The sequence below is a fragment of the Cupressus sempervirens genome, chromosome 3 (assembly GCF_028749045.1).
Source record: "Cupressus sempervirens isolate cs-2001-9-10 chromosome 3, ASM2874904v1, whole genome shotgun sequence".
Classification (NCBI taxonomy): domain Eukaryota; kingdom Viridiplantae; phylum Streptophyta; class Pinopsida; order Cupressales; family Cupressaceae; genus Cupressus; species Cupressus sempervirens.
This window is the reverse complement of record NC_143120.1, coordinates 297,691,330-297,699,709: the sequence shown is the minus strand read 5'-3', so window position 1 is coordinate 297,699,709 and position 8,380 is coordinate 297,691,330.

The following is an 8,380-nucleotide window of genomic DNA, read 5'->3' as shown; positions in this document are numbered from 1 at the left end:
TAATTAGACATGACACAGGTAAATTACTTGTTACAATTTCAAGTGAGCTTTACTTTTAAAATATTTGCAAAATTAGATCAATTTTATGTTATATTTAACTCTCTTTCCAACATCAATCTTTTTAAATGTTTTCATTCATGTCATAGCATATCGTCTATACTCTTGAATCATTTCTTTTAGTGTTTGTATTTCAAAATATAAATGGCTTAAAATTATTCTAGTGTACATTATCAAAATATAATACAATACACTAAACATTGTATAATGCATAATATTACAGTTTATCTCCAAGTATATATATATATATATATATATATATATATACCTTGGGTATAGTTTCTTAAGTTTTATAAGACCTTCTAACAACCTCTATAATACAACAAAAATAACAAGGCATCTAAGCTTAATTCTATAAATTTGAGATAAATTGAATTTTGATTTATTTGTGCCAAAAGGAAAGGTTATTCATTTCATATAAGAAACAATAGTTAGAGTGGTAGGGAGAGATAGGGATGGATAGAAGAGAGGCCGAAGTGAATAAGTGAGATGAGTAATATGAAGAGAAAAGAGAGACAGAGAGGTGGAAAGATTGAAAGTGATAAAAGTTGGACAAGAGTGTGTATATGAGGGAGATAAAATATGAAGGAAAAGGAAAAGAATAAGAAAGTGAGAGGGAGAAACATAGGAAGAGGATAGAGGACAGTGTAGAGATTGAGTGATAATCTATATTTAAGGTGATAGATAGTATATAGATAGATATAGAGAGTAGATAAACAAGAAATTGAGAAAATAGAACATATAGATAGTGAGAAGTGAATGGTAAAAAGAGGGATAAAATAATATAGAGATAGTGAAGGAGAAATGAGTTTATGTGTATATCAGACGGAGGGAGGGAGAGAGAGTTTTGAATTATTGATTTCAAATAGCAAGGTTATCCATTTTGTATAGGAAATAATAGTTGAGGATAGATAATTATAATGAGAGATAAGGAGAGAGTAGAGGGGAGTGAGAAAAATAGATAATATAAATAAAAAAAGAGGAGTAAAGAGGGGAATATAAAAATAGATAGTGAAACATAGGGAGAAATAGTGTGTAGATAGATAGAGTGAAATCAAATATCAAAGTGGAGGAGAGTTGTGAAGAAAGAGACAAAAGAGGAAAGTGGGAGGGAGAGGAATAGGAATAAGAGATGAGGGAGATAAACAAAAGAATGATGAAGATATATGAAGTCATAGATGGATAGTGGATAGATAGATAGAGTAGAACAAAGAGAAATAGATGCATATAGAAGAGAAACATGTAACAAAGCATGATAGAGGATAGAGATAAGGAGAGAGAAAGGAGTGTCTATGTGTGTGAAAAATTGGACGAGAGTGTGTATATGAGGGATATAAATATGAAGGAAAAGGAAAAGAATAAGGAAGTGAGAGGGAGAAACATAGGAAGAGGATAGAGGAGAGTGTAGAGATTGAGTGATAAAGATATTTAAGGTGATAGATAGTATATAGATAGATATAGATAGTAGATAAACAAGAAATTGAGAAAATAGAACATATAGATAGTGAGAGATGAATGGTAAAAACAGGGATAAAACAAGATAGAGATAGGGAAGGAGAAATGAATTTATGGGTATATCAGACGAAGGGAGGGAGAGAGAGTTTTAAATTATTGATTTCAAATAGCTAGGTTATCCATTTTGTATAGGAAGTAATAGTTAAGGATAGATATTTATAATGAGAGATGAGGAGAGAATAGAGGGCAGTGAGTAAAACATATAATATTTTAAAAATTAAAAAATTAAAAATTAAAAAAAAAAAAGAGGAGTAAAGATGAAAAAATATAAAAATAGATAGAGAAACATAGGGAGAAATAGTGTGTAGATAGATAGAGTGAAATCAAATATCAAAGCAGAGGAGAGTTGTCAAGAAAGAGATAGAAGAGGGAAGTGGGAGGGAGAGGAATAGGAATAGGAGATGAGGGAGATAAACAAAAGAATGATAAAGATATATGAGGTCATAGATGGATATTGGGTAGATAGATAGATAGATAGAGTAGAACAAAGAGAAATAGATGCATACATAAGAGAAACACACAAAAAAGCATGATACAGGATAGAGATAGGGAGAGAGAAAGGAGTGTCTATGTGTGTGAATAAGAAACATATAAAGATAGAGGTAGGGAAGAGAATTTGAATAGTTTGTCAATAACTATTCCATAACATCATATAAGAGATATAAAATAGTATCAGCTTAATCCTTGCACCCTTCTATGTCCAAAGTGTGGGACACACTTTTCTATTTACCTAGGGAATCTGATGAAGGAGCATCTTTCCCAATTTAGCTATGAGTTGGCCTTTTGGAATTTAATTTGGGTTGTGGGCATTTAATGAGTTTTGCAACTAACTTGTGGCTTATGCATATATTTAATATAAGAGATTATTTTAAACTGTATTGGGCTAGGCAGACTTGTGGCTTAGTTGGGTATAAGTAGGGAGTCTTCTGGAGTCTTTAGGCATTCATTATGGGGGAGTGGACCCTAAGTTTAGCATGGAGTAGCTAGAATTTTTTTTGATATGTGTGTTACTGCTTGGAATCTGCAAAATGTGTGCCTTTACAATAATATAGTATATCATTCTCCCTTTGATGATCCCTGTCTTCTAAATACAACTAAGATCTTTGCTACAATTATTTCTCATGATTACAAAGAATTAGTAAACCAAGTTTAGAGATGCAGAAAATACACTAAGCGTACATGTTTATGGAAGAAAGAAAACAAGGTCACATGTAGATATAAAGCCTTTTGGAAAGAGAAAGTTGTATTAAGATGATATATTGAGTGCATTTTAGAAGGCTAGGTTATCCAAATCATTTACGAAATCATAATTAGAGGGAGAAATAGTAAGAGAGAGTGCATGTATGAGGGAGGGAAAGAAAAACAAGAAGAAAGCGAGAGGGAGAGAAATACGAAGAGGAGACAGGAGAGTGGGAAGATGAAGAGATATAATTTGATAGAGAAATGTAAGGTGATAAAATATATTATAGATAGATACACAGAGAAGATAAAAGAGAAAATAAAGAAAATGAAATATAAATAATGAGAGGTGAATGGTAAAGAGAGGGGTAAGATAAGATAGACATAAGGAAGGGGAAATGAGTTGATGTGTATATTAAAAAGATATGTAATGCTTACAACAAAAATTTGGATAGAAGCAAGACTCGTCAATGGAGTGATTGGTGAAATCACATATATTGTCTATAGAATGGGTAACAAACCACCAATCATGCCCATGTATGTTGTTATACATTTTGAAAGCTACAATGGACCACCATGGAATCAAGATGAGCCAAAAAAATTTCACATAGTGCCAATTACATTAGGCAGTCAAAGACAACTACCACTCACCATGTCATGGGCTATCACAATACATAAATCCCAAGAACTCATGCTACAGAAAGCAATGGTTGATATCAGTGGAATTGAAAGACAAGGACTCATTTTTACAGCTATATCTAGAGTAAAAAAAAATAGATGGTCTTCGTATTTGACCTACTTTCACTTTTGAAAGATACTCAAAAATGAAAAGCAATCCATATACAATTATACGCAAAAAAGAGGAGTACCGTCTAAATTAGATAGTTCTTTAGACAAAGCATTTATATTCTAAGTGTAACAAGAAATCAAAATAACACAACTGAATCAAACATATTACATACTGAACATACTCAAACAAATACTCAAAAGTACATAAGACTATAAGTGTAACCCCTTGCACCATCAAAGGTGCAAGTGCTAGTAGATATAGATAGGAAAAAGTTTAAGAAGCCGAAGTATACAGATAATAATTCAACCTACCTCAGGCCTATCGATAATCACAACTATCTTATTGGTATCTAATATTAATCATTTTAACAAATTCTCCAAACTACTTTGGCAAAAGGTTAAATGCTTTAATATTTTCTCACTACAACATTTGGGTTATATTTTTGAATTTGCAACGGTATGATAATTTGTGGATGATTTTCATTTTTTTTGCAGTTGTCTCTAATGTCATCACAATACCAATGTTTGTGTTGCAATTGCGATGCTCACGTGAGTATAAACAAAAACAAATAAATAACATGACAAATCATTTCCCATTTGTTTTGATCGATTGTGAAGAGTTGCGCACGAAAGAGAGTGGAGAACTTTGAACGAGGGTGGCTCGAGCCCTGAACATTGGTGAATATTTCATTACCATGCCCTTGTGATCATTGCACTTCATTGACGTGCCCTTGGTGGAGATTAGTGGAGATCTAGGATTTTGTTATCGTGCCCTTGTGATTGTTGCATTTCATTGTCATGCCCTTGTTTGTGACCTCTACATTTCATTGCCATGCCCTTGTGATCTTTATGCCCTTGCTCTATGATTTTGTTGTCATGTCATGCCCTTGTGATCTCTATGCCCTTTCTCTATGATTTTCTTCAAGAGGAGAAGAGGTACCTATGTAAATATTTTTTTATTTTCCTTCTAAATATGTATCTCTTTATATTTTCCCTAGTAGGTGATTAGAGAATCTTCTCTTTATGTATATGTATGTATATATATGCATACATACATACACACATGTGTGTGTGTCTATGTATGTATATATAGAGAAGCTTCTCTTTATATATATGCATGTGTATATATACATACATACACACACATATATGTGTGTGTCTATGTATGTATGAATGTATATATCCAGAGAGATCTTTTTTAAGGTGCTTATTGCATATAAGCACAATGAAAAAATTGATCCAGCTACATACATATTCCAAAATCCAAATAATAAAACAATAAAACTCACTCAACCCGTGGTAAGTGACTTGCCTCAAAATCTTGCACACAAATAATACAGACCAGGGAAAATGGGAAAAGTTTGCAAGAAATTTTCCAAAAACATATCATGGAAAATATTTTTAGAAAGAAACAAGTCATATAACCCGATTAAATGGGTCTACTTTCTGATTAGTTGGGTTGATTACGAATTCTTGTAGAATTGTCATCAGATTAGGTACAATAAAATGAACAATCAGTTGTTCCCAGGTAGCAAGATCAAATATAGTTTTCCAAGGTGATCAAATTACATATATAGATACATCACTTGCATGTGAGGCATGAAGCGCATTCCCCAACTTATAACAAATGATTGGATATAAAGGCTCCATATGCTAACCCAACAATGGAAGCCAAGAATGTAACCATGCATGTAAAGGCACAGTCTCCCTGCAAGGATCCCAAGTATCTAATGTTATTGTTAATTTGGGCATCACTATATGATCCAAAATGTTATGAAGTACTAAAGCCAATAGTAACTTCTCCCATGTCTCTAGAAAATGTAGCATAGGTTCAGGGTCCCTTGGCTCCCAAGAATTTGTAGCAACTATTCTCACTGTTGGACTTGAATAACTTCAGTAGTTGAAGAAGCAAGTTATGCTTCTGTGTAAATGCCATAATCACGAGGCTCATTCCCTTGCAAAAGCCTCTACTACAATGGCATTACCTCTAAACCATGAAAAGGATGTTGAAGTGGTTCCCAACCTAGAAACACTCTTATAAGAAATGGCAAAGCAAATGCAAATGCAATACATGAAAAATTGCACAACTTGTAGTCCTCCTAATATTTGGACTATAAATTCTCAAAGGTACTTGCAAGTGATTCCAATGGCATAGTACCTACCGCAACACTTTCTTGGATTCTATCTAGTGCTCCCATAATATCCTCCATGTTGTCTAGTTGTTGTTTCTATCATGCAATCTCTTTCTAAAGTTTCTCCTTCTCCTTCTAGTATATTGCCACAAACTCTCTCTCTCTCTCTCTCTCTCTCTCTCTCTCTCTCTCTCTCTCTCTCTCTCTCTCTCTCTCTCTCTCTCTCTCTCTCTCTCTCTCTCTCTCTCTCTCTCTCGTGCCTTAAATTTTGATCAAACTTTTGAATATCTACCTCTACCATATCTAAAATCAACTTCACATTGTGTTGTAACTCTGGCATAGATGTTTGATCCTTGATAGCTTTCATTTCAGCATTCAAATTTTCAAGATTTGTCAACGCCCTCACTTGTGGACCTCTCATGTCAAGCACTTTCTATAATGTTTCAACACCATGTTCTTGCTTCTGATTTAACACTTCTTCAATTGCATTTTCTTGTAAATCATTAATTTTTTTGAACATTTATAAACTCTTAGAAAGCGCATTGTTGTTTTCTATTAGCATTGACGGGATTCCCTTGAATAAAATCAAAATGAAGAGGCATAAATACAAATTATGACATTTCCTTCATTGCACCCATATCTTATCTTTATCTCCCTAAGCTAGACAATAATGTCTATTGGTTCGCATCAACAACTAAGATAATTAGCTCTCTAGCACTATCAAAACTTATTAATGGGAGAAAGATAGTCCAAATAAGTAATCAATATGAAATGGGAGTTTTGTCGATGCAGTATATGGAGATATAAATGTATGTATGTATGTATGTATGTGTATATGTATGTATGTATGTATATATGTGTATATATACATTCATACACACATGTGTGTGTCTCTATGTATGTATGTATATATAGAGAGAGATCTTGGCACAAGGAAAAAATTGATCTAGCTACATACATATTCCAGAATCCATATAATAAAACAATAAAACTCACTCAACCCATGCTAAGTGAATTACCTCAAAATCTTGCACACAAATAATGCAGACCGAGAAAAATGGGCAAAGTTCACAAGAAATTTTAGAAAAACATATCATAGCAAATATTTTTAGAAAGAAACAAGCCATGACCTATTTAAATGGTTCTAGTTGTTAATTAGGTGGGTTCATTAAAAATTCCTGAACAATTGTCATTAGATAAGGTACAATAAAATGAACAATCAGTTGCTCCCAGCTAGCAAGATCAAATATAGTTTTCCAAGTTGATAAAATTGCATATGCAGATGCACCACTTGCATGCCATACATGAAATGCACTCCCTAACTTATAACGAATGATTGGATATAAAGGCTCCGTACACTTGCCCAACAATGGAAGCTAGGATGTAACCATGCATGTATTGGCACAATCTCACTGTGAGAATCCCAACTATCTACTACTCCTATTAATTTGGACATCACTGTATGATCCAAAATGTTATGAAGTACTGAAGTCGGTAGTAACTTTTCCCATGTCTCTAGAAAACATAGCATAGGTTCAAGGTTCCTTGGCTCCCAAGAATTTGTAGCAGTTATTCTCACTGCTGGAAGAATAACTTCAACAAAGAGTTGAGTGTAAGGAGTTCAAGAAGCAAGTTTTGCTTTTGTGTAAATGTCATAATCACAAGGCTTATTCCCTTGTACAAGTCTCTACCACAAAGGAATTACCTCTAAACCATGCAAAGGATGTTGAAGTGGTTCCCAACCTTGAAACACTCTTATAAGTAATGGAAAAGCAAATGTATATATATATATATACACACATGTATGTATATGTGTGTGTGTGTGTGTGTGTGTACATACACACACATATGTGTGTGTCTGTATGTATGTATGTATATATACAGAGAGATCTTGGCACAATAGAAAAAATGATCCAGTCACATACATATTTCAAAATTCAAATTATAAAACAATAAAACTCACTCAAACCATGCTAAGTGACTTACCTCAAGATCCTGCACAAAAATAATGTAGACCAGGAAAAATGGGTAGACTTCGCAAGAAATTTTACAAAAACATATCATAGCATATATTTTTAGAAAGAAACAAGCCATAACCCAGTTAAATTAGTCTAGTTGTTGATTAGCTAGGTTGATTACAAATTCCTATAGAACTATCATCAGATTAGGTACAATAAAACAAACAATCAATTTTTCCTAGCTAACAGGATCAAATACAATTTTTCAAGGTGATAAAATTGCATATGCAAATGTATGTATGTATGTATGTATGTATGTATGTATGTATGTATGTATGTATGTATGTATGTACGCATGTATGTAGGTGTATATGTATATATGTATGTATGTGTATATATGTATGTATGTACGTATGTGTATATGTATGTATGTGTATGTATGTGTATGTATGTATGTATGTATGTATGTATATATGTATGTATATACATATGTATATGTATATATATGTATATGTATACATACATACACACACATGTGTGTCTATGTATGTATGTATGTATGTATGTATATATACAAAGAGATCTTGTGGATTGTGGATTATGGATTATAAAAAAAACAAAAGCAAAAAATGGCATTAATCATTCCCCGTTTGTTTTGATCAATTGTGGAGAGTTGCACGCAAAAGAGGGTGGAGAGCTTTGAACATTGGTGGAGATCAGTGGAGATCTAGGATTTTGTTGTTGTGCCCT